The 25806-nt window shown below is 39.2% G+C and overlaps 1 long non-coding RNA gene across 2 annotated transcripts in view; it reads left to right on the forward strand.

Moving 5' to 3' along the window:
- Positions 1 to 25806, forward strand: part of LOC149212207 (uncharacterized) — a 335338-nt gene that overhangs the window by 38949 nt on the left and 270583 nt on the right. For both annotated transcript variants that reach the window (XR_016250220.1, XR_016250219.1), the window contains exon 2: positions 11820 to 11897. This is a non-coding gene — a long non-coding RNA (uncharacterized LOC149212207). The remainder of the gene's footprint in view (positions 1 to 11819; positions 11898 to 25806) is intronic.

The raw sequence follows: 25806 nt of genomic DNA on the forward strand, positions 1-25806 counted from the left end.
TTGCCCCATTTGAAACTTTGCTCCGGAGCCTTTTGCATGCAAGCTAGGAATGACCAGCTACTGTCCTAGGGGTAAATTAACTACTGGGGTTAGGTAGAAAAACTCTTCCTTTACTTTTCCGGTGCCATTTGGCCCCTGCAAAGGTGAATGGTTGATCAGACCAATAACCTAACTTAAGCAGTTGAAGTTAGCAAAACTATGGGGTTAGAGTTACGATGGTTGCTTTTCACTTGCGTACAAAAGGTTTTGCATGCCTCCAGGTATAGCGAAGTACAGTTTCCAGGTTACCCTTCAATTTGCAGACAAAATACTTGCTCTGTCGAGAAAGGCATACCTTCTGATGGAGGTATCTTATTCCAGTCTAATCCCATCTTCCTAAATGGACGGGTGTGTCACACTAGTCATATATCCTCCACAGAAACCTACCCTATACCTAAAGTTTTCCTGCCGAAGCAGACCAGGGCACATGCCCCCTGGGTTTCAGTCACAATCACCGAATCACTCGCGTTCATCAGGTGGACAGACTGGAGATTGATGAGACATTCCTTGCGCAAAAAGACCAGTTAGGGATGGCATTTGACTATTAGCTATGTGTGAGCCAGGAAATGAAAGCTGGTCTACGAGTTGGACCACTCTGCCTTCATGCATAAAAAACATCACTCGAAAGAGTGAGGAGACAATGGCTCCCATGCTATAAATGTAGTCATGCCCAAGGAGTACATTGTAATCTAAAGGTCCTTGGACTACCATTACGTTCAGGTAGAAATTTTTCCTTCTCAAAGTTATAGGCAAATTTGGAAGGATCCCTAACGGTTGATTGGTTCCTTTGTCGAAGCCTGTCAGATTTCACATCTCAGGCAGAAGCAATGGTGAACCAAGCGCTTTCCAAGCAGATGAGGAAAGGATACTCACAGAAGCCCGTTCATCTATGATGGTACCGACCGTGACCATTCTGTAAGCTTTTACTATGATTCAGAATGGTACATTAGATGGTAGACGGGGTCTTCCTAGTAGGTTCCAGTCGAAGAAAACGACTAGGTTGCTTGGAGGTGGGACCAAATAAACGGCCAGATACGTCTCTGGCGAACTTCCTTCCTGCAGTAAAGGAATGGGTAGATCTGCCTGGTGATCTACCACCATCCCCTCCTACCCCACCTAATCAGGATTTCTGCATAGATTTGGACTACAACTTCGATGGTCTTCTCGTCGTCTTATATCATTATCGTTTGTCCTTCGGTCTCTTTCATCCTTCAGATTTCATTGTGTTGTGTTCATTTGTTCTGAATCTTACATGTGATGTTCTTGAGGATCAAGTTATGGATAGAGTTAGTGTTGAAACATCCCAACTGACTATTATTTTTTCTGAGTATGTTATGGGGGAGTCTAAACAAGAATCTATGTGAAGGATGACCTCCTTCTATCCACATCTCGTATGCTTTATCATGACATCTTCTAGGGAAAAAGTCTTCAAACCTATTCCAAAAATCTAAAAAATCTACACGCAAGGGAGTGGGGTCCTTTAGCCAGCAATTTCCATGTTTTTTTAGTTCAATATAGGATAGAATTGAGAATAAAACATGCTAATTATATTACAGATGGATAATCTATAATAAATCTTTACGCTTTAAATCATTCTATGTAAAGCATGCTTTTGTAAAGTATAAGGTCCGAGAAGGCTTTATCAATTATTTATAAATAAGAGGCAACGAGACTCTCATAGAGGTGGTGCCCGGAAGCATTATTCCTTGAAAACGTTTCTCTCTGTTTATCTGAATTAATGGCCTTCTGCTAATTGAAAATTTGTATGCACGTATCGGCTAACTTGTTTTACTATGAGTTGAAAATCGATGAATTGGCCTTATTTTCCAGCATGATGCTTGATTGAAGCCTTTAGGATCGTTTTCTTTTCATTTCGGTGCATGCACGCTTCCTAAGTTATTTTACAAAGTTCTGTGGACAACTCTGTTTACACAGAGGATCCATGATATTTCCTTAAGTGGAACATTATCCCAGACGCGAAACCTTATTAGATTGGTTCATGCCCGTATCGGATCCGAACCAATATCGCATCGAAGAAATGAAAGTGGAGTAGAGAGCCTTTGGAACTGCCGAAGTGTGAAACTCCGACGTCCGGAGCCGAAACGTTATAAAGAAGGGCGGAAAAAGGCGTCGGGTCCGTGGGAACAATCGCATCACAAACTTGGAGATGCTGTCGATAGTGATTGCCGACTATATTGTGAAACCCTGACGTTTCGGAGCTGAAACATTATAAAGAATGGCCGAAAGAGGCATCGGGTCCGCGAGAGCGATCGCATCGCAAACCTAGAGGCGGGAGGAACCAAATATTGGTGCTTTGGAGGCCATCGATAGAGATTGCCAATCTTTGCATCGAGAAAAGGAAGGAGGAAGGGCGTTAAATGTCGATAGTATTTTGTATTCCTCACTAAAAGCCCACCGATAGTGTTTTGGTTCACTGTTTAGAATTACAGTTCCGATAGGAACAAAGCCCTATTTGTCAATTAACAAGGGTTGTGGTGATCGGAGGAAATCCATGAAGTTATTAGTTAAATTACTGATACGCCGATAGAACCAGAGAGAGAAATCGACCCTAATATAGAGGAAATTGCTGCTAAATTTGAGAGGTTATCCATATCACTTGCACCCAGGCCATCATTAGTGGTATCAGAGCAGCCAACGGGCATTGGATTGAATCTCAGAAGCAGGAGAAGGAAAGTTACTATGGCTTTTAGATTTGGAAGAGGATGAGGACATGGTGGAAGAGGACGGCCTATTGCTAATGCTGAAGTAATGGAAGCTATGCAACAGATGCAAGCTAGATTGTATGCATTAACTTCAAATAGAAACATAGATGATGGAGATGTTAGTGAACCTGGGATTGAAGCTACAGAGGAGGAAGCTGTAGAAATTACTCCTGAGATGAGGTTCTTTCAGTCAGTGTTGAGATCCACAGCCAGGCCAAAGACCGAGGTATCAGTATACCAAGGAGGACTGAATCCAAAAGAATTGATAGACTGGATTAATGGCATGGAGAAATTCTTTGATTATGAAGAAACGGAAGATGAGAAGAAAGTGAAGTTTGTTGTCACCAAGTTAAAAGGCCATGCAGCGATTTGGTGGGATGGTGTGCAGGCAGAAAGGAAGAGACTTGGTAAGCAACGAGTCAAGAATTGGAGCAGGATAGTAGCAAAGCTAAGAGGTAAGTTTTTGCCAAGTAATTATCCGCAAACTTTGTTTAGACAAATGCAAAATATTAGACAGAGATCTTTGACAGTAAAAGAGTACACAAAGGAGTTCTATAAAGTAAGCATAAGAGTTGGAGAAGCCCATGATACAAATGAGAAGGTGGCTAGATATATGAATGGCCTCAAGATGGACATTCAAGATGAGATAAGTCTACTGTCTCCTAAAACAGTAGAGGAAGCTTATCAGATAGCACTGAAAGCTGAAGAAAAACTCATGAGGAAGCAGTGTGCCAGAGGGAGAGGTACTTTCTGAGGAAGGGGAAGTCGAGGTGGTAGAGGAAGATCTACAACACCTAAAGATGGAGCTAGTAGCAGCTCAACCCATCATGCACCCACAAGAGGTGATGCAAGAGGCAGGGGGAGTTTTTCTAGAGGAAGAGGAGGCAGAGGAAGAGGCAGAGAAATAAGATGTTACAAATGTAACAAGCTGGGACACAGAGCTTTTGAGTGCCGAGAGAACGTAGAAACAAATCATAGGAATGCAATTGTTTCTCCAGTTGAGGGAGAAGCACCAGCGGCAGTAGTAGCAGAAGAAGAAAATATACTAGAAAGAGGAGAACCTTTGGTAGTTAGTAAAGTTCTACTTAAGCCGGCAAAGGAGGTGGCTGAACCATCACAAAGGAAGAATTTATTCAGGACAGTGTGTAAAGTTCAAGGGAAATGTTGCCAAATGATCATTGATAGTGGCAGCACTGATAATTTGGTCTCTACAGAAGTAGTGGAGAAATTGAAGCTGAAGACAATGAAGCATCCAACACCTTACACGGTGTCATGGTTGCAAAAGGGACATCAACTGTTAGTAAATGAACAATGTGAAGTGGAATTTCAGGTGGGCAAGTATAAAGATAAAAAAAATTGTGATGTGATGCCCATGGATGTGTGTCACATATTGCTTGGAAGACCTTGGCAATATGACAAAGGAGCCATGCATGATGGGAAAATAAACACCTACAAGCTTGGAAAGGATGGTGTCAATCATACGTTGCTACCTCTACAAGAAGAAGATTCACCAGGAGAGAAGACTGATCCAAAAACTCTGTTACTTGGAGGAAAGAAATACTTGAAGTAGATTGAAGAAAATGAGGTAAATTTGGCTGTAGTTTGCAAGCCCAAGGTAATAATGACCTCTACTAAAGTTTCTGATTTACCCATTGAAATCCAAGAAATGTTGGACAAATATTGTGATATTATTGTTGATGATTTTCCTAATGAATTACCACCCATTAGGAGAATCAGTCATCATCTAGATTTGATTCCTGGAGCAATTTTTCCTAAAAAAGCAACTTATAGAATGACTCCTACAGAAAATGAAGAAGTTAGGAAACATGTATAAGAATTGCTTGACAAGGGGCTGATCAGAGAGAGCTTAAGTCCTTGCACAGTACCAACAGTGTTGAGCCCAAAGAATGATGGAGGCTAGAGAATGTGTATAGATTCAAGAGCCATCAATAATATCACAATTAGGTACAGATTTCCATTACCTAGAATTGAAGATTTAATGGATTGCTTGAGTGGAGCAAAATATTTTTCAAAACTAGATCTTAAAAGTGGGTATCATCAGATAAGGATAAGAGAAGGGGATGAGTGGAAAACCACTTTTAAGAAAAATGAGGGACTGTATGAGTGGAGAGTAATGCCTTTTCGGTTGTCAAATGCACCAAGTACATTCATGACACTCATGAATGAAGTTCTTAAAGTGTTCATTGGTAAGTTTGTAATAGTATATCTGGATGATATATTAGTCTATAGCAGGTCCAAGGAGGAGCACGTGAGGCATTTAAATTATTTCTTACAAAGGCTGCAACAAGAAAAATTATTGTTGAATCTGAAGAAGTGTTCATTCATGAAAGAAGAGCTAGTATACTTGGGATTTGTTATTTCTGCTGAAGCGCTGAAGATGGACCCAGAGAATATCAAGGCAATTATGGAGTGGCCTTCACCCAAGAGTGTTTTTGAGGTAAGGAGTTTTCATGGTCTTGCTAGTTTTTATAGAAAATTCATTAAGAATTTTAGTAAGATTAATGCACCTATTATTGAGACCATAAATAAGGACAAACAACCATTTAAATGGACTGCTGAAGCGGAGAAAAATTTTCAGCTGTTAAAGAAGAAAATTACTGAAAAGCCTATTTTGGTTTTGCCTGATTTTAACAAACCTTTTCAAGTAAAGTTTGATGCCAGTGGAGAAGCAATTGGAGGAGTTTTAAGCCAAGAAGATAGACCAATAGCTTATTTTAGTGAAAATCTAAATTATTCAAAAAAGAAGTATTCTTCTTATGATAAGGAGTTCTACGCAGTTGTGCAGTCATTAAAGAAATGGAGGCATTATTTAATATCAAAAGAATTTATTCTTATTCAGATAACCATGCATTACAGTTTATAATGCGACAGCCAAAGCTCAGCCAGAAACATGCTAAATGGGTAGAATATCTTCAAGGTTTCCATTTTGTTTTGAAGCATATAACTGGGCTGTTATAGACATTTTTGGGCACTGTAACCCCAAGCATAAAATGTCCATAAACCAAGGGCTCCTAAGTCCCTAAAAGTGTTGTTCCAACCCCTAAAAGAACAAGGTCAACTGATTACAGCTTCTCCCAGAAGTTCTCCATGAAAAACTACTCAGAACTGGTCAAAACTGGAGCATTTCACCTACTCCATAGGCAAAGTGCGTTGCATCTCACCTAAATACACATAGTGGGTGCGTTGCATTTCAAAAAGCCCTTCTATGGGGTGCGATGGGCGAGAAGAGACAAATGGCAGTGTCAATCCGCGAGGTGGAGAAGCATGGAATCTTCCAGAAACTTCTCTTGTGACACTTGCCTTTATGCATTCGACCAGGGATGAGTAAGAGATCATCAATCTCCAAGTGGAAGCAAGAACTATCAGAGGGAAGACATAATCAAATCACAAGCTCAATCATCTCCCTTGCAGGCATCTATATATGGATCCCTCATCCCAGAGATCCAGAGGCTAGAATTTTGCATCTTGTAAGGAATTGCTGTTGGTTTCTTGAGGCAACATCATAGTGTTAGGTGATCTAAGATTTTCATGAGGTGAAGAAGGGCTTACTTGTTGAGAGGATGATGCTGGGTCAGAACAACGGGTTGTAACTCTCTTGGCTCTTTCTTGGTTATCAATAAATCTATTCAAGTTTTCCTCCATACTCTTGTGTGATTTATGTTTTATGCATTTGTATGGTCAATTTACATCTGATCCTAGATTATTTATGATAATAGATCCATGTTCTTGTATATTGTTATGCTGCTTTGATTCTACAGGTACTCTGTGAAGCTGGGTATACAAGAAAGCAAGTGGAAAAAGACTATCTGAAGAGAGAGGAATCGAGCAAGGAACCAAGCGCAAGACAGAGGTTGGTCTCCTTTATTCTTCTCTCATCTATCTTTCATAAAGGAAAGCAAAAGTAGTTTTACTTTGTTTGTTTCTAAGGTAGCTACCAGCCTTAGTGGGATTAGCAGTTCTGCATAGACACTTTTCCCTGTAACATGGGCACACAAACAAAGTTGTAGATGCCTTAAGTAGGAGAAATGTATTGCTTCAAGAGAGTCAAATCCAAGTGCTAGGTTTTGATTTTCTTAAGGAATTATATGAGACCGATTCAGATTTTAAAGAGGCATTTGAGGCTTGTAAAAATCCTGTTTTGGTGGATAGGAGAAAATGGTTGGATTACTTCTTACAAGATGGACTGTTATTTAAGAAAAATCAGCTGTGCATACCAAGCTGTTCAATGAGAGAGAATTTAATCAAAGAGAAACATAGTGGAGAACTTGTAGGACATTTTGGTGTAGAGAAGACTTTTGAACAACTAGACAGATTATTTCTGGCCGAAAATGAAATCTGATGTGGAGAAGTATGTGAGGACTTGCAAAGTCTGCCAATATGCAAAGGGAAGGAGCCAAAACACAGGTTTGTATATCCCATTACCAATTCCAGATAGGCCTTGGGATATAGTAAGTATGGATTTTGTGTTGGCATTACCAAAGACTCAAAGAGGCAATGATTCAATCTTTGTTGTAGTGGACAGATTTTCAAAAATGGCAAACTTTATTCCATGTTACAAAACTAGTGATGCTTCTCACATTGCTAATTTGTTTTCTAAGGAGATTGTAAGATTGCATGGGTTGCCCAAAAGTATTGTCTCAGACAAGGATTCCAAATTTGTTGGACATTTCTAGAGGACACTATGGAAGAAGCTGGGAACTAAATTAAGTTTCAGTTCTACCTATCATCCACAAACTAATGGACAAACTAAAGTTGTGAACAGAAGTTTAGGCAATCATTTGAGGAGCCTTACTACAAAACATCCAAAGAAATGAGATCAAGTGTTAGCACAAGTTGAGTATGCATATAATGACTCACCTAACAGGAGCACAAGACAGAGTCCATTCCATATTGTTTATGGAATGCATCCAAGAGGAATATATGAATTAAGAAATTTGGGAAAAGAAGAGATGAGAAGCGCGTAGGGTGAAGACTTTGCTTCAGAAATGCAGGCAATACATGAACAAGTGAAACAACAGCTCCAGGATAGCAACATCAAATACAAAACTAGAGCAGACATGAGAAGAAGAGAGGTGAACTTTGAAGTTGGAGATTTAGTTTTAGCACATCTTAGAAAGGAGAGATTTCCAAAGAGGGAGTATAATAAATTGAAATTCAAGAAAATTGGACTGTGCAAAGTATTGAGGAAATTCTCTGCAAATGCTCATGAGATTGAATTACCCCCTAATGTTGGAATATCACTCATTTTTAATGTTGCAGACTTGTACAAGTATGAGAGTGGAACTACAGATGATACATCACAAGATCAAGAGACCCAAGAGATTGATTGGGTAAAACAATTACCCACAGTAAACAATTTGCAGCCAGAAAGAATTATGGACAAGAAGGTGTTTAAGAAGACAAGGGGATGAGAGTACTTCCAGTATTTGGTGAAATGGAAAGGACAACCGACCACTGAAGCTACTTGGGTTATAGAAGACATCCTACAAAAACTGGGCAGTTCTGTAGATGAACTCATGGACAGAAGCCCATGAAGAATTTTGTCCTCAGGAGTCTGATGCAGGAGCATGTGACTTAGAGGGAAAAAGTCTTCAAACATATTCCATAAATCCAAAAAATTTGCAGGTAAGGGAGTGGGGTCCTTTAGCCAGCAATTTCCATGTTTTTTTAGTTCAAGATAGGATAGAATTGAGAAAAAATCATGCTAATTATATTACACATGGATAAGCTATAATAAAGATTTACGCTTTAAATCATTCTATGTAAAGCATGCTTTTGTAAAGGATAAGGTCTGAGAAGGCTTTATCAATTATTTATAAATAAGATGCGACAAGACTCTCACAGAGGCGGTGCCCAGAAGCATTATTCCTTGAAAACTTTTCTCTCTGTTTATCTGAATTAATGGCCTTCTGCTAATTGAAAATTTGTATGAACGTATTGGCTAACTTGTTTTACTATGAGTTGAAAATTGATGAATTCACCTTATTTTCCAGCATGATGCTTGATTGAAGCCTTTAGGATAGTTTTCTTTTCATTTCGGCGCATGGAGGCTTCCTAAGTTATTTTACAAAGTTCTGTGGACAACTCTGTTTACACAGAGGATCCATGATATTTCCTTAAGCGGAACATTGTCCCAGACGTGAAACCTTATTAGATTGGTTCATGCCCATATCGGGTCCGAACCAATATCGCATCGGAGAAATGCAAGTGGAGTAGAGAGCCTTTGGAACCGCCGAAGTGCGAAACTCCGACATTCCGGAGTTGAAACATTATAAAGAAGGGTGGAAGGAGGCGTCGGGTCCCTGGAAACGATCGCATCGCAAACTTGGAGAGGCCGTCGATAGCGATTGCCGACTATATTGTGAAACCCCGACGTTCCGGAGCCGAAACATTATAAAGAAGGGCGGAAAGAGGCATCAGGTCCGCGAGAGCGATCACATCGCAAACCTGGAGGCAGGAGGAACCAGATATTGGTGATTTCGAGGCTGCTGATAGTGATTGCCGATTTTTGCGTCGGGAAAAGGAAGGAGGAAGGGCGTTAAACATCGATAGTATATTGTATTCATCACTAAAATCCCGCTGATAGTGTTTTGGTTAACTGTTTAGAATTACAGTTCCGATAGGAACAAAGCCTTGTTTGTCAATTAACAAGGGTTGTGGCGATCGGAGGAAATCCATGAAGCTGTCATTTAAATGACTGATACGCCGATAGAACCAAAGAGAGAAATCAACCCTAATATAGAGGAAATTTTTGCCAGATGTGAGAGGTTATCCATATCGCCTACACCCAGGCCATCAGATATTAACTACAAAATTCTAGGAATGGTTCATGGGTTCACATTGCTGTGAATTTTATTTCATATTAATTTATTGGCTATTCTATATTCATAATAGGTTGTAGTCATGTATAAAATGTATAGGGTATAAAAATTATGGTTTAACTTGGAACACAGGGCATAAAAATTATGGTTTAACTTGGAACACGACTTCAAAATGAATCCTTCTGCAAGCTTTCACAATGTAAGATTACCCAGATTGGGTAACTCACAATTCATGTTGAGGAAGCTTGGACAATGTCAGATTACCCAGATTGGGTAATTCACAGTTTGTGTTCAGTTAATGGGATAGTCGGTTAACAGCCCTTTTAGTCCTTTTCGCGGAGACAACTTTGTTATTCTTCTTACCGGCCTTTGTTAGTGATTGCAGTAGAGATGACTAAGACTATAGTAATCGAAATGACACCCTTAACATTAATTTGACTTGCTTAAACTCGTTATTATTATTCCATGTTGTTGTTAAATGAGCTGAACTTGCTACTTCATAGTTTCTTGTAATCCCTAGAATATTCCATTTCCTATTTTCTTGTAATCCCTAAAATATTCTTGGTTTCTTGTAATCCCTAGAATATTCTTGTAGAATTGCAAATTCCACCTAAAACCCAAGTAGTATTTGCTAATTGTTTGGCCAACAAATGTTTTGATCCTTGGGGCCTTTCTCAAGCCCTAACAGGTTGCCATGATTTTGCTACTAATGTTCATCTATTTTGCAGTTGTAAAACTCTTTTAAGTTATTTTCATTTAATCAAATACTTGGTGCTTTTGCAGTTTCAATCAATTAGAGTTTTCTGAATATCCTTCAAAAGAACAATTGGAATAACTCTTATTTACCATTTGCATGTCAAAATCATTCTATCATATCTAAATGAACTCTAAAATAAAATAGTCATCTTGGTTTCATACAGTTTCTTCAATAATTCTATTGTGGTAGCCATTTAAAATAAATGTTTTTTTGTGTCTATTTATCTTGCCATTTTATTTCAATTCTATAAGATTCTTCTCTGGTAGGATCTTTGGATGTGCTACTAGCCACACACATTCAAATCCAATTTTAATATGTCCCCCATTTGCACATATCAAATCATGTATTTTTCATTGGTTTTTTCTCATAGGTTAATTAGAAGCTGCCAGACTCAATATTATGTTGCGAATTATGAATTGAGAGTGAAAACCAACTATAGGGTTTATTGTTGTGGATTAAAACACACATTCATTGATAACTCACACAATACAATAAATTCTTTAGGTATGAGGATACCGAGCAACAGTCGTGGTTTATTGCCTGGTGGCTGCCCTTTACTAGAATTCCCCTGATGTGGCAGAATATAAGTCCTCCCACAGAGGCACCATGCATATTGAATCCATGGCAGGGTTGCTACAGATCCATTTGGGCACATCAATCCCATCATCTAGATCAGTGTTTTAGGGCTCAGCAAACCCTAATTTTAGTTGCTACATGACCTAAACAAAGTCACCCCTTTGAATGCCTCCTTCCTAGACAGTTTCATTACTTGAAGACATCCAAAAAAAGCCTCTAGAGGGACTAGTGCTGGTAGGCCCATGTAAGGGTGTGTTGCATAGTAGTTAAGTCCATGCGAGGGTGCTTTGCAGAGAACTTAGGCTTCCTTTCACTTGTGTTGGGCAAGTTTGAGTGAAATTCACATAGGGTTTGGGGAATATTCTTATATTTTGGAGTCATCTAGAAGGTTCCCTCACTTATCAACTCCTATGAGCTCAAAAATGGATGAGGAATGAGTTAAGATGCATCCTATCCTCTCATCCCTTCCTCCATGGAACTACTTCTAAGTACGGAAGGCCATTCAATGCCACCATTTATGACAAAACCTCCTTCATCTTCCTATAAATTGACCACTCATCTAAGTGAACAGGGGCTGGATTATATTGAATTGTAAGGAGATAATGTTGCTATGAGATTTGGCTTTGAAGGAATTATTATAATGCTACAAGTTTGTCATGCTTTTAATGTGATGTCGATGGGATCCAAACTGGAGGAATGGCTTTGAGTCAGACACAAATGGTTGTAATTCCTTCTTCTATTCAATAAAGTGTTTGAACCTTACTCCCATTTGTTTGTATTGTTTTATACTGCTTATATGTGTGAAATGTGTCTGATTCCATTCACTTATATTCAATAGATCTTTTGCTTTGATGGATTCTTTTTTTTTTGTTGTGTTTACAGGTACTTCTCCAACGTATTAAGTATGGGAAGGAGCGACAGGATAGATACATGGGAGATGAGAGGAAAGCAGAACTACAAGTAGGTCTTCTCATCTTCTCATCTTATCTATTGCTTATAGGAAATGACTAAAACACTTTAAATTGTTATTCTAGATATGGCTACTTATCTAGGGAATTAGTATTTATCTGTAGATACAAAATTCTCCAAAACAAATTGGCGACTCCACTAGGGAATATCCTCTTTCCTAGTAGCTTATACACCTCCTAGGATATCCTTGCAGACCTTACTTGTGTTCATAGATTCTAATTCAGCTCTTTGCATTGAAAATTTGGTCAAAATTGTCTCAAATTGCCTCTTGAAATGGCTCACTATCACCAGTGCAGGCTTCAGAGGGACACAGTGCATTGCAGACCACCCTTGGATTAGGGACAGTGCTCTGAAGCACACTATCTCCCATTCAGTGCCGCGTTTATCCTCCTAGGGTCAGTTTCCCACCTTTGGAAAGTGTTTTTTGCCAACTTTTCTCTGTTTATTTGTTTGTTGATTGATCCCTACTTTTCTATCCCTACATTGATTTGATTGATTAATGTTTCTTTAATATTTTCTTTGTCATTATCTGTCTATAGTCAAAGTTAAAATATAGTTGATTAATCTTCATTTGAAAGAAAGTGTCGTAAAGTCTTCTTTTCCTTTGAAACAAAACTGTCATAGATGTCTTCGTTCTTATGAAAGATTGATTGTATGTGCATATTTTGTTTTGTTCATATTCAAATTAAGGAAATCGAAAAGAATACATGCATGTTTCATTGAAAAAGCTTGTGTGTGCTCATAGGAATAGTGTAGAGAAATTGCATTAGATTGTGCTCTTTGCTCTTTGATTGAAAGAAATATGATTGCTCTGTCCCTAAGTAGCTAGGATTTTCATTGTTAAATTGAATGGAAAGAATGCTTATCATGATAGTTGCATTCCTAGGAATTTAAGAATACATCACGTGGTGAACTTGAAAGGAAAATTCATAAGCAAGATCAACATAAAATTAACATCAATTTACCTAATGGAGCATTGTCATTAACGAAAACATTTAGTGGTTCTAGGCTAGAGATGTGTTCCGACGTCATAAAACAATGCAGTTGTCACTAACTTGTCTATAATACATCCCGAGTGTGATACCACATTCCACGTATGCGAGTATATCGTAGCTCGTCCACGTACCTTCAGGTATATAGGGCGGTGTTACAGTATGTAAAGTATATGGGAATGCTCTCACTGTGCGGTTTTGCATTAGACAATGCTTATACAGACTGGGCCTCCACGTACCTTTGGGTATATATGGGAGGATAACACTAGGTTGCTATCCACCCTTAGGTAACTGAGTCGGCCGCCTTGTACATGGTGATACACCGAACATAGCATTCGGGGAGATTCCCTTCTCATACTTCTTGGTTCATTAGGAGGTATTCCATAGTTCACAGTTGCTTGGTAAATATTTTTCCTAGCTTACCATTCTTTTTATTTCTTTTTTGATAATAAAATTAATCAGCAATCATGCAGGAACATCAACCCTTACCTCGTCATTCGTGGAGAACAGCAAGTAAACCGCCTTTACCTCCCAAAGCTACACCTATTTGGTCGAAGCGGTCTCACTTAACTGAGTCAAATACATCAAGAACTCCTAGTTCTTCATCTGAATTACCTAAAACATCTATTTCGCTAATTACTAAGACTCCAGTTACTCCAACCATTTTTGGTACATCCGTTTTTAAAGAATAATTTTCACAATTACCTGAGGACATTAGTACTGATCCTAGTGAAATAGTAATCGAAGTTGTTCAACAATAGGTTGATCCTCAACTTGAAGTTTCTCAACAAGAAATTACTTCTGAATTTGAATCAGTTCAAATAGAAGTTAATCCAGAACCTATCACAGTTCAAACAGAAGTTACATCTGAACCTAAAGTTGTTCAGGAACCTCTTTTTGAAATTTTTGTTCTTTTACTCGAACATCTGGACTTCGAATTTGAATGTCCAAAAGTTGTTACTTTACTGGAAGATGATCAACCGGTTAACCTTCATACATCAGTAACTATTGAAACTTCCACTTTATAAACACCAGAAATCTTTTACGGATTAGACGGTGAAGTTCTTCCACTTGGTTTAATTGTTGTCGAGGAAGAATTGGAAGAAGATTCTACACCTGGAACTCCATTCCACTTTGGAACTGAGCTTTATATTTACCCTCATACTCCTCATTTTATTGCTCCGTTGGATCCTGCTTATTTTCAAGTACCCGTCGATTCTTTAGGACAACTTTCGGTTTAGTTAACTATGGCTGAACAACTATCAACATCCTAGACTGTATCATCTGATGCAGCTACAGCACAGTATTCTATTGCAACCTCTTCGATGTTTTCTACCACACCTGAGTCACACCTATATGGTGAATCGTCTATCTTGGTTGTTTACCAATCTTTATCTGGAACCCACTCAAGGGTTGCTTCTACACCATGGTCATCACCCATGTCCTCAACAAAAATTCTACCTCGCTCTTCTTTAACGGGAACTTACCAGTGTGATCCTGCATATCAATATCAAACTGGGCAATCTAGTCAATGAAGACCTATGTATCCATTAAATACTGGATTCCCACCATATGGAGAGAAATATTCTTATTCACCTTATCCTCCCTATGGAGGACCGTCATATTGTAGTATCCCGCAGTATTCAGGCTAACTTGGAATTTGAGTTTGTCAATGGAAACCAACAATGCTAGTTCAACCAAGGCTTGTGTATCCAACAAAACCAATGTAAACTGTGTCAGCTATTCCTACTACACCTATTGTTACCATTGTACCATAGTCACAAGTTAAAACTATTGTATCTCAACCGGTACAAAATGTTTCTTCTACCTCGCAACCACAAGTTTTGGGTCAAGAGTGCTAAGTTGACTATTCAAAAATCATGAGAAATTAGTGAGTTACGACTAGCTCTCATGGAAATTTTCATATATGAATGACTTACTTAACACAGTTGAATCCCAAAAAATGATATCTAATATAATGCACTGCGAAAACCCCCAATACTTAATTCAAAAGAGTGAAGGGAACTCTACTTGAATGGTTCATGAGGCACAATACTTGCTAAGGTTTTGAAAATGGGGTAACAAGCTAAGTGGGCTTGATTGTGGGGAAAACTCCATAGTTAGGCACGCTTCAGCCAGAGAAAATATGGGATGGGTGACCTCGTGGGAAGTCCTGGTTACCAGGTGCAAGCCCCGGAACTGATGATTGACACTATGTGATTTATTTCACTAGTTTCAATCCCACTTCTTCACCCTTGTGAGCATCACCCGATGCAATCAGTGCTAAGTGGACTATTCAAAAATCATGAGAAATTAGTCAGTTACAACTACCTCTCATGGAAATGGTCATAGATGAATGACTTACTTAACATAGTTGAATCCAAAAATATAATATCGAAGTTCAAGTTTCTCAGGTTGTTGTACAACAACCACTTGTGTCTAGGGTGCAACAACCTTAGGTTACTATACCCTTATTTGGACTGACTCATGCTTACACTCGTATAGTCTATTCACAACCTCACCAACCTTTCATTGTTGGGCAACAACAACCGTTAAATCAAAAATAGTTGTACCAACAACAACAACACTTGATTCAACAACTATGCCATCCCCAATTTCAACAACCTCAATTCCAGCAATTCCAACCCCAATTTGGACTTGCCCAACAAGCTCAACCTCGGTTTGGAAAATATCAAGCTTACGAAGGTCCTCGTAAACAAGGCTTTGAAAGTTATGGACAACCACAAATTCAATCTAGTTATCAACAACCACCTTATGCCAGATTTGTTCAACAAAAACCTTATCAAGGTTACCAAATGTAGATGCCCTATGTTGATATGCAAAGACCTATTGCTTAGGCAATTCCATCATATCCTGGGTATGCTCAACCTAACCTAAATCGACAGTTTCCATTTGTAGCAACTTTAGAATTACCAGATTTAAATTGGCTTACTAATGATGCAATCTTATATGCACCTTGGTGGTCGGTGAATCTATATAAGTTACCTTCTGACATTCTGAAATTCAATGGAAATCCCGGAGAAGACCCATCAAATCATGTCATGACCTTTCATTTGTGGTGTTCATCAAACTCCTTAAATGATGATTCAATTAGACTCGGTCTTCTCCAAAGAATGCTTACTGGTCCGGCTGATAAATGGTAAATTGAGTTACCAAGAGCTTCTTTCGACAACTTTATGACTTTAGTCACTACATTTCTGACCCACTTCCAGTTACCTATCAGATACGAGACTGGAACGAAACTCCTAACCAACTTTAAATAGACTAATGCTACCCACATATCAGATCATATTCATGAGTGGCGGCGTCGTCGTCGAATGGTTAAGACATATGTTCCCGATCAGCTTTTGGCTGAGTGGTTCATAAAATCCTTGTTGCCGTCAATCATCGACAATGTGGCAAAAGGTGGAGTTGTCACAGAAAAGCAAGTAATTGCTTGTGCCCAATACTTGGATTTGATTTACACACAATCCAGCATGCTCTACAACAAAATTCCCAATGTACCCCGACTAGCTTTCACTGTTCCTCCTCCTCCACAATCGAGTAAGGACTCTCATGGCGGCGATGGTGTGATCGGTTCTTCAAGCACACAAATGGCAGGAAGAACATCTGGTAAAACTCTTTCCATTACCAATCAAACTACAAATTCATCAGAAAACACTCTTGCTTCCAAAATTAATGCCATGTCACCTCACAAAGGCAAAAATCAAAAGCAACCAAGAGGCAATAAGAAGGGGAAAAACAAGAAGAAGCAAGATAATTCCCCTCAAGAGAAATCACCTGATTCCTCTACTTCAGCAAGGAAACCTCGTTATCCATGTCTAATCTGTAATGACAAGCATTTTACAAGAGATTGTCCACACCACTCAGAAGTCTCTAAACTTCTAAATACTTCTAACACATCCGCAGTGTTGACTGATCCATTTCCAAACTCGAAGACACATTTGGTTGCGACAGATCATGCTTCCACATCCCAAGTACTCATGTTATCCATCAAAAAGCCACAAAACGAAGTTTTGGTGTCAACAAGAAATAAATATTACAGAAATCCACCATCATTGTTGAATAACTAGGCCATTGATCAGCCTAATCCTTCGACTTTGACTTCATCTGAAAATATTACACCACCTATTGCACCAAAATTGACAATAAAACCACCAAAGGGAGCTGTGTATAAATCTACATTTAACCCTCGAGATCGAGCATCTCAGAACTATAACATAGTGGAAGGTCTTGCTCAAGCACCTTCTGCTATGTCGACACTCGAGGTGTTACAAAATTGTCCCTTCCAGAAGCAAGCTTTATTGTCAGCAATTGGTGGAATAGACCCTACAGATTCCAATCTTGTGGTTTTTAACCATACGGGATATACACCATAGTTACCGACACAGTTAGCTTTCCTAATACAAGTTAAAGCTCTCAATAAGAATGTTCACTGAACTATTGTTGATGAGGGGGCATCTACTTGCATTAGGTCAATGAGATGCTGGAAAACATTTGGTTCACCGCTGTTGTCACGATCACCAACTACGTTAGAATCTTTTGACGGATGAACATAAACTCCTTATGGGATTTTGAGTAACCTGCAAATCGAACTAGGGGACAAAACAATTACCGTTGAAGTTGAAGTATTTGACAGACCCCTCAATTACAACATTTTACTAGGAAGGCCATGGGTATATGATATGGAAACTGTGATTTCCACATACTTTCGTACTATAGAATTCCCTCATAAGGGTGGAATCATAGTTATCGATCAGCTTTCCTTCTTTTCCAATAGTTCACAGACTACAGGAAGAATTCTGTTGGTACACAGACCCCCTATGTCACTTCAAAGTGTTGGAGTATGTCTCTTTAAAGATCCTTCCCTAATGTGTAATTTTACACTACCGTCACCATCTGATTTGGCGAAAGTGGCAAGAGTAGAGACTTGCAACATGATTTCCTCCAGCTCATCTAATTTAGGGAGGATTACAAACAATTCTAAAGTTGACAGTTATACTGAGGATATGCCGCTAAGCCCCATTGAGCTAACATAGCAATCAATTTTTTAGGCTAGTGTGGCAAACCCAAATCCACATTCACCAATTGTATGGGTAGACCATTCGTTAGAATATGGTACTTCTTCAAATCCTTTCTCACATATACATTCTAGGGATGAAGGAATTGTCTAATCAATGATGATAGGAGAAGAAGCTTGGGAATATTATCATCATCATTCCCATCTTCTAGATGACATTGAAGATTATTCAAATTAACTAAACCACCCTTCAATTGTTGATTTCCTTTCAAATTCAGTTTTCATAGACACAGTAGAATCTGAGAAAAACCTGTCAAATATTGAAGAAACGATTTCTATTAATATTTCAACCAAGCATAATGTTGTAGAGAATATTCATGTCGGAAAATCTTGTTCTCCATCAGAACTCGATAGTTACCGTACTCTCTTTCGTGAATTTAGAGATATATTTGCATGGCCTTACGAGGAGATGCTAGACATTCACTCTAGTATTGTTGAACACGAAATTAAAACGTACCCTGATGTCAAGCCAGTACGACAACAGCCTCGACCTGTTCATCCAAAGAAAGTCAGTGCAATTAAAGTAGAAGTTGAAAAACCTTTGCGTGTTGGTTTCATTTACCTTGTACCTCTTACTGACTGGGTTTCCAACATTGTTCCTGTCATGAAGAAACAAGGGACAATTTGAGTGTGCATCGATTATAGGGAGGTAAATCAGGCATGTCCAAAGGACAATTATCCTACTCCTTTTATCAATCACATTATCAAAGAATGTGCCAGATGTGAAATATTCTCATTTATGGATGGTTTTTTTGGCTATAACCAAATCAATATCCGCCCATAGGACCAATCTAAAACAACTTTTATTTGTCCATGGGGCACATTCACACATAGGAAACTCCTATTCAGTTTGAAGAATGCAGGGGCCACATTTCAGAGGGCAATGAACTATGCCTTCCATGACATCAAGCACATTGTTCAACCTTACCTTGACGATTTACCTACTCATTCACGAAAGAAGACTAATCACCCACAACATTTGAGAGAAATATTTTTACGTTGCCGACACTACAAGATACGACTCAATCCACACAAATGTGTGTTTTGTGTTGGTTCTAGTTAATTGCTTGGATTTGTAGTGTCTAGAGAATGGATTCTACTCGATCCATTAAAGGTTCAGGCAATTCTTGATTTTCCTCCACCTTCAAATCTTTTACAGTTATAGAGACTCCAATGGAAGGCTAACATTTTGAGGAGGTTCATTCCGAATTATGCTGAGATGGCTAAAGGTTTTACACGTCTTTTGAAAAAGGAGATACACTTCCATTAGGATCAGGTTGCGCAAGATTCCTTTAATGCTCTTAAAGATACCTTGATTAGAGCTTCATTAATGTATTCTCCAAAATTCAATTTATCAAAACGACTATTACCTGTATCTCGCCACTGCAGATACAACCATTGGCATGTTTTTAGTCCAAGAGGAAAATGGGATTGAACATACGATTTATTATTTTAGCGGCAATCTCAATGATACAGAAAGTAAGTACTCTTATGTAGAGAAACTAGCTTTGGCATCTGTGCAAGATGTTCAAATATTGCGCCATTACATCCTACTCCGGAAAACAACTGTCATTTCAGATTGCAACCCTATGACATACATTTTGTCACATCAATTGTTGGGAGGGAAATACTCAAAATGGATATTCATTTTGGAGGAGTTTGATCTGGAATTCATCAAGTACAAATCAAAGAAATCTCTAGTTTTCGCAGAGTTACTTTGCGACCTTCCCTTGACCTCCATTGATTCAACATCTGAACCATCAATTTCTCTGTTTTTGATATCGTCATCTGACACGTGATATAGAGATATACTGATCTATATCCAGACCCAAACCTTCTACCCTGATACCTCTCACTCGCAACAATGATGTATTCAATACCAAGCCAAAGATTATCTGATCATTGGAGACACTCTTTACCATCGTGGTATTAATACGATTTTATGGAGGTTCCTCATGCATGAGGAAGCTGAGAAAGCACTAAATGATTTCCATTCATGTGCCTGTGGTGGACACTTATCTAGATATGCAACTGCATAGAGAATTATATATGTCGTTTACTTCTGGCCAACTATATTCAAAGATTTTATTATTGCTGTCAGAAGTTGTTACGCATGCTAGATATATGATCGAAAAACCAGATTACAACCTTCACCATTGCACCGAGTCATTTTTGTTGGACCATTTGGCAAATGGGGCATTGACTTCATGACATGTAACCCCGCCTCGGCCGTGGGGCATGGGTATATTATAGTCATCGTTGACTATTTTAGCAAATGGGCGGAGGCGATGCCAACATTGAACAACAATGGCAAAATGGCTGCTCTTTTATTTTTTAACCATGTGGTTACCTGGTTTGGTGTACCACAAGCCATAGTTATAGATCATGGGTCGCATTTTCGAAATCACATGATGGATGAGTTGACTTCTAAGTTAGGACTGTCACATGATAGTTCTACCCCTTATTACCCGCAAGAAAATGGACAAATTGAGGCCATCAACAAAGTCCTGAAGCGGATGTTGCAGAGAATGATAGGGGTTCATATGTGAAACTAGCACATAATCATGTACTCTTCCTTGTGGGCATATCGAACCTAGGTGAGAAATGCAACTGGATTCACACCCTTTTAGTTGGTGTATGGTTTGGAAGCAATCTTACCGATAAAATGCAAAATTTCATCTCTCAAACTCATGATTGACCTATTACTCGACACTTCTGACGAAGAAGCACGTTTCTGTTGGGTGTGGAGCCTGATTATCTTCTATAGTACCGGCATATTGGACCCCAGTTAAAAATGGGGCGGCAACGCCGCCCGTAAAATAATCGCTGCCGTGGGGGGTCCAGGGGGGGCGGCAGCGATTATTTTACGGGCGGCGTTGCCCCCCATTTTGAACTGGGGTCCAATATGCCGGTACTATAGAAGATAATCAGGCTCCACACCCAACAGAAACGTGCTTCTTCGGGGGCAGCGCCCCCGAAGCTAAAAACAGCTGTAAAATTGCCTTGTAAAAGTATAGTAATTTCTAGTCAATCTGGGCCGTTCATTAGGCGGATGATCTAACGGTAGAACTTATGTTTAGTTTAGGGTTTTTTGCCCTAGAAGGCAACCCCTCTCTTTATATGAGGGAATTGTATTTGAGGGTGTGATATAGATGTGTATTTGGTGAGCGAGAAACATAGAGGTGAGACTGTGAGAGAAAACAGAGGATATTACAGTGGTTTTGTTGTAGGTTGTATCTCTTCATTTTGCTGGATAATAGACAGGAAGGACTGGCTGTTTGGGGTGGACGTAGCCCAAACTGGGTGAACCATGTATATCTGTGTCTCTCTTGTTTTGTGCGTTTTCTGTGTTTATATTTCTGCAATATTTTATGTGTTCCATTGCTCCGTAATATATAATTTTCTAACAACTAGTATCAGAGCCGAAGGTCTATTTGGCTGATAAACTCGCAGGAAAGAAGGGTTCCTGGTTCGAGTGGGAGCAATGGCAGAAGATGGTAAGTTTAGGGTCGATAAATTTAACGGCCAAAACTTCTCACTGTGGAAGATGCAAATGGAAGATTATCTGTATCAGAAAGATCTATACCTACCATTGGGCGGAAAAACAAAGATGCCGACGGGTATGAAAGACGAAGAATGGAACCTTCTCGATAGAAAGGCACTCGGAACAATACGGTTGTGCCTTGCTGCGTCAGTTGCTTTCAACATTTCGAAGGAAACCACGACAGCAGGTTTGATGGAGGCGTTGTCGAAACTATATGAAAAACCCTCGGCCTCGAACAAGGTATTTCTTATGAAACGCTTATTTAATATGAAGATGTCGGAAGGTGGATCTGTTGCAGACCATTTAAATGATTTTAATACAGTTACAAGTCAGTTAAGTTCTGTAGGGGTAAACTTTGATGATGAAATTAGAGCTCTGTTATTCTTATGCTCGTTACCAGAAAGCTGGAATGGTTTGGTAATGGTCATCAGTAACTCTCTTTCTGGATCTAGTACTTTAAAGTTTGATGATGTTTTCGGTGCTATCCTTAGCGAGGAAATGCGACGGAAAAGCTCTGGTGAGACATCGGGAAATGCTTTGAGTGCAGAGTCTAGAGGAAGAAAAAGGGAAAGAGGAAAGAGCTCAGGATATCGCAGTAAATCAAGGAAAGGCAGATCCAAGTCCAGATCGGGGATAGTGTGCTGGAAATGTGGAAAGAAAGGACACCTAAAGAAAGACTGTAGATCTCGGAAGGGCAAGAAAACAATCATGAAGCGAATGTGACAGGTGAGGTGTTACAAGATGCTTTGATTCTTTCTTTCGAAAATATTACTGATTCCTGGGTGGTAGATTCAGGGGCTTCATTCCATGCCACACCTGATAAGAAATACTTTCATGACTATGTTCAAGGAGATTTTGGACAAGTTCGTCTAGGTGATGATAAACCCTGTAAAATCGTTGGAATGGGTAAGGTTCTTGTAAAATAGCAGAATGGAAACCAATGGCTACTAAAGGAGGTAAGGCATGTTCCAAATCTAAAGAAAAATCTGATTTCAATAGGGCAGTTAGGCAGTGAAGGTTGTGTGACAACTTTCACAGATAAAGCTTGGAAGGTCACTAAAGGAGCCCTGGTAATAGCAAAAGGTGAAAAGGTTGGTACATTGTATTTATGCAATGGTATTTCTAACTTTGCTAATGCTTTAACTTCCAGAGGAGCAGATGCAGCATTATGGCATCATAGGCTCGGACACATGAGTGAAAAAGGGATGAAGATTCTTCACTCAAGGAATTTGTTGCCAAGTTTGAAGAATGTTGATTTGGATTTATGTGAGAACTGCATTTATGGAAAACAGAAGAGAGTCAGATTTCTCAGAGTTGGGAAAGAAAAGAAGAACGAAAAAATAGAGCTTGTGCATACAGACGTATGGGGACCTGCTCAGGTATCATCTCTCGGTGGCTCTTGTTATTATGTTACTTTTATTGATGATGCAACTAGAAAAACTTGGATTTATTGTATTAAGAATAAATCTGATGTATTTGATACTTTCAATAAATGGAAAGCTTTGGTTGAGATTGAGACAGGAAAGAAAATGAAGTGTCTTAGATCAGACAATGGAGGTGAATATTGCAGCAAAGAGTTTGATAGGTACTGTTCAGAGCATGGAATTCGCAGAGAGAAGATAGTTCCAAGAACACCACAAGAAAATGGTGTGTCAGAAAGGATGAACAGAACAATCATGGAGCGTGCAAGGTGCATGAGATTGCATGCAAGATTGCCTTTACAGTTTTGGGCAGATGCTGTAGATACTGTTGTTTATTTAATAAATAGAGGACCTTCAATTTCCTTGGATGGTGGTGTTCCAGAGGAAGCATGGACAGGGAAAAAGGTAAACTACTCTATTTTAAAACCTTTTGGTTGTGAGGCCTTTGTCCATATTGATAAAGAAAATAGAACAAAGCTTGAGGCAAAGTCAAAGAAATGTACCTTTATTGGATATGGTGTTAATGATTTTGGTTATCGCTTATATGATTATGAAAATCACAAAATCATTAGGAGCAGATATGTAATATTCAATGAAAAGGTCTTGTATAAGAATCAGTTGCAGGAAAAGAAACAAGAAAAAGAAAACAAGGAATACGCAGTTCTTGATGAAATTACTGAAAAAGTAAAGGTGCCTGAAAATAATAATAATCAACAACAACAACAGGCACCCCAAACACCTGAAAGTGGTGTTAGAAGATCTACCAGGACAAGTAGACCTCCTGAACGATACTCTCCTTCATTATATTATTTATTGTTGACTGATTCCGGTGAACTTGAATGTTATGAAGAAGCAATGCAGGTTGAAAGCAAGAAGAAGTGGGAGGTAGCCATGGAAGAAGAGATGGACTCCTTAATGCATAACCAGACTTGGGATTTAGTCAGGTTGCCTGCAGGAAAAACTACATTGAAGAATAAATGGGTTTACAGGCTGAAGGAAGAAGATGGAGGAAAGCAAAGGTACAAAGCTAGACTTGTGGTGAAGGGGTTTGCACAGAAGAAAGGTATTGATTTTGATGAAATATTTTCTCCTGTTGTTAAAATGACTTCAATCAGAACTATTTTAAGTCTTGTAGCAGCTGAAGATTTGCATCTTGAGCAGTTAGATGTAAAGACAACCTTTCTCCATGGGGATTTGGAGGAAGAGATATATATGCAGCAGCCACAAGGATATGAGGTGAAAGGGAAGGAGAAACTTGTGTGCAGGTTGAAGAAGAGCTTGTATGGTTTAAAACATGCTCCAAGGCAGTGGTATCTAAAATTTGACCAGTTTATGTCTGAACAAGGTTATACTAGATGTCACTCTGATCATTGTGTTTATCTGAAAAAGCAAAATGATGGCAGATATATTATATTGTTATTGTATGTAGATGACATGCTTGTTGCAGGATCTAACATGCAGGAAATAAATGTGCTCAAAAGAAAATTGGCAAATTCATTTGCAATGAAGGATTTGGGTGCTGCAAAACAAATCCTTGGTATGAGAATAACTAGAGACAGGAAAAATAGAAAATTAACATTGTCTCAGAATGAGTACATACAAGGTGTTGAAAAGATTTAACATGCAAAATGCAAAACCAGTTAGTACACCTTTTGCTAGCCATTTCAAACTTAGCAAAGAAATGTGCCCAAAGACCCAAGAAGACATGGATTATATGTCTAAAGTTCCATATGCATCAGCAGTTGGAAGTTTAATGTATGCAATGGTATGCACAAGGCCTGATATTGCACATGCAGTGGGAGTTGTAAGCAGGTACATGAACAATCCAGGAAAGGAACATTGGATGGCAGTGAAATGGATTCTCAGATATTTGAGAGGTACCACAAATCAGGCATTATGCTTTGGTGGTTCAAACATATCCCTACAAGGATATGTTGATGCAGATATGGCAGGTGACAGAGATAATAGGAGGAGCACTACAGGATATGTATTTACTGTCGGAGGAACAGCTGTCAGTTGGGTTTCAAAAATCCAAAGTGTTGTTGCACTCTCAACAACAGAAGCAGAGTATGTTGCTGCTACAGAGGCTAGTAAAGAAATGATTTGGTTACAAAGGTTTATGGGTGAATTGGGTAAGGAGCATGATATGGGCACGTTATACAGTGATAGTCAAAGTGCCATTCATCTTGCAAAGAACTCAGCATTTCTTTCCAGGAAAAAACACATACAGCTCAAGTACCATTTCATACGATCAGTGTTGGAAGATGGAGAGTTGAAGCTGGAAAAGATACACACTAGCCAGAACCCTACAGATATGCTAACAAAAGTTGTAACCAGGGAGAAACTGAGAATATGCTCAGTTTCAGTTGGTCTTCAAGGATGACGATGAAGATGAGAAACAGCCAGGTCCAAAGAGGAGTCATTGTCCGGCAAATGGAGCAGCGGTGGAGTTGCTACAATCAGTCTCCAAGTGGGAGATTGTTGGGTGTGGAGGCTGATTATCTTCTATAGTACCGGCATATTGGACCCCAGTTCAAAATGGGGCGGCAACGCCGCCCGTAAAATAATCGCTGTCGTGGGGGGTCCAGGGGGGGGCGACAGCGACTTTTGGGAGCCCCCCCTGGCCAGGGGTTTCGGGAGCAGCGCCCCCGAAGCTAAAAACAACTGTAAAATTGCCTTGTAAAAGTATAGTAATTTCTAGTCAATCTGGGCCGTTCATTAGGCGGATGATCTGACGGTAGAACTTATGTTTAGTTTAGGTTTTTTTGCCCTAGAAGGCAACCCCTCTCTTTATATGAGGGCATTGTATTTGAGGCTGTGATATAGATGTGTATTCGGTGAG

The sequence above is a fragment of the Pinus tabuliformis genome, chromosome 1_1 (assembly GCF_031772625.1).
Source record: "Pinus tabuliformis cultivar Carrire ecotype Pingquan chromosome 1_1, CPIR1, whole genome shotgun sequence".
Lineage (NCBI taxonomy): Eukaryota > Viridiplantae > Streptophyta > Pinopsida > Pinales > Pinaceae > Pinus > Pinus tabuliformis.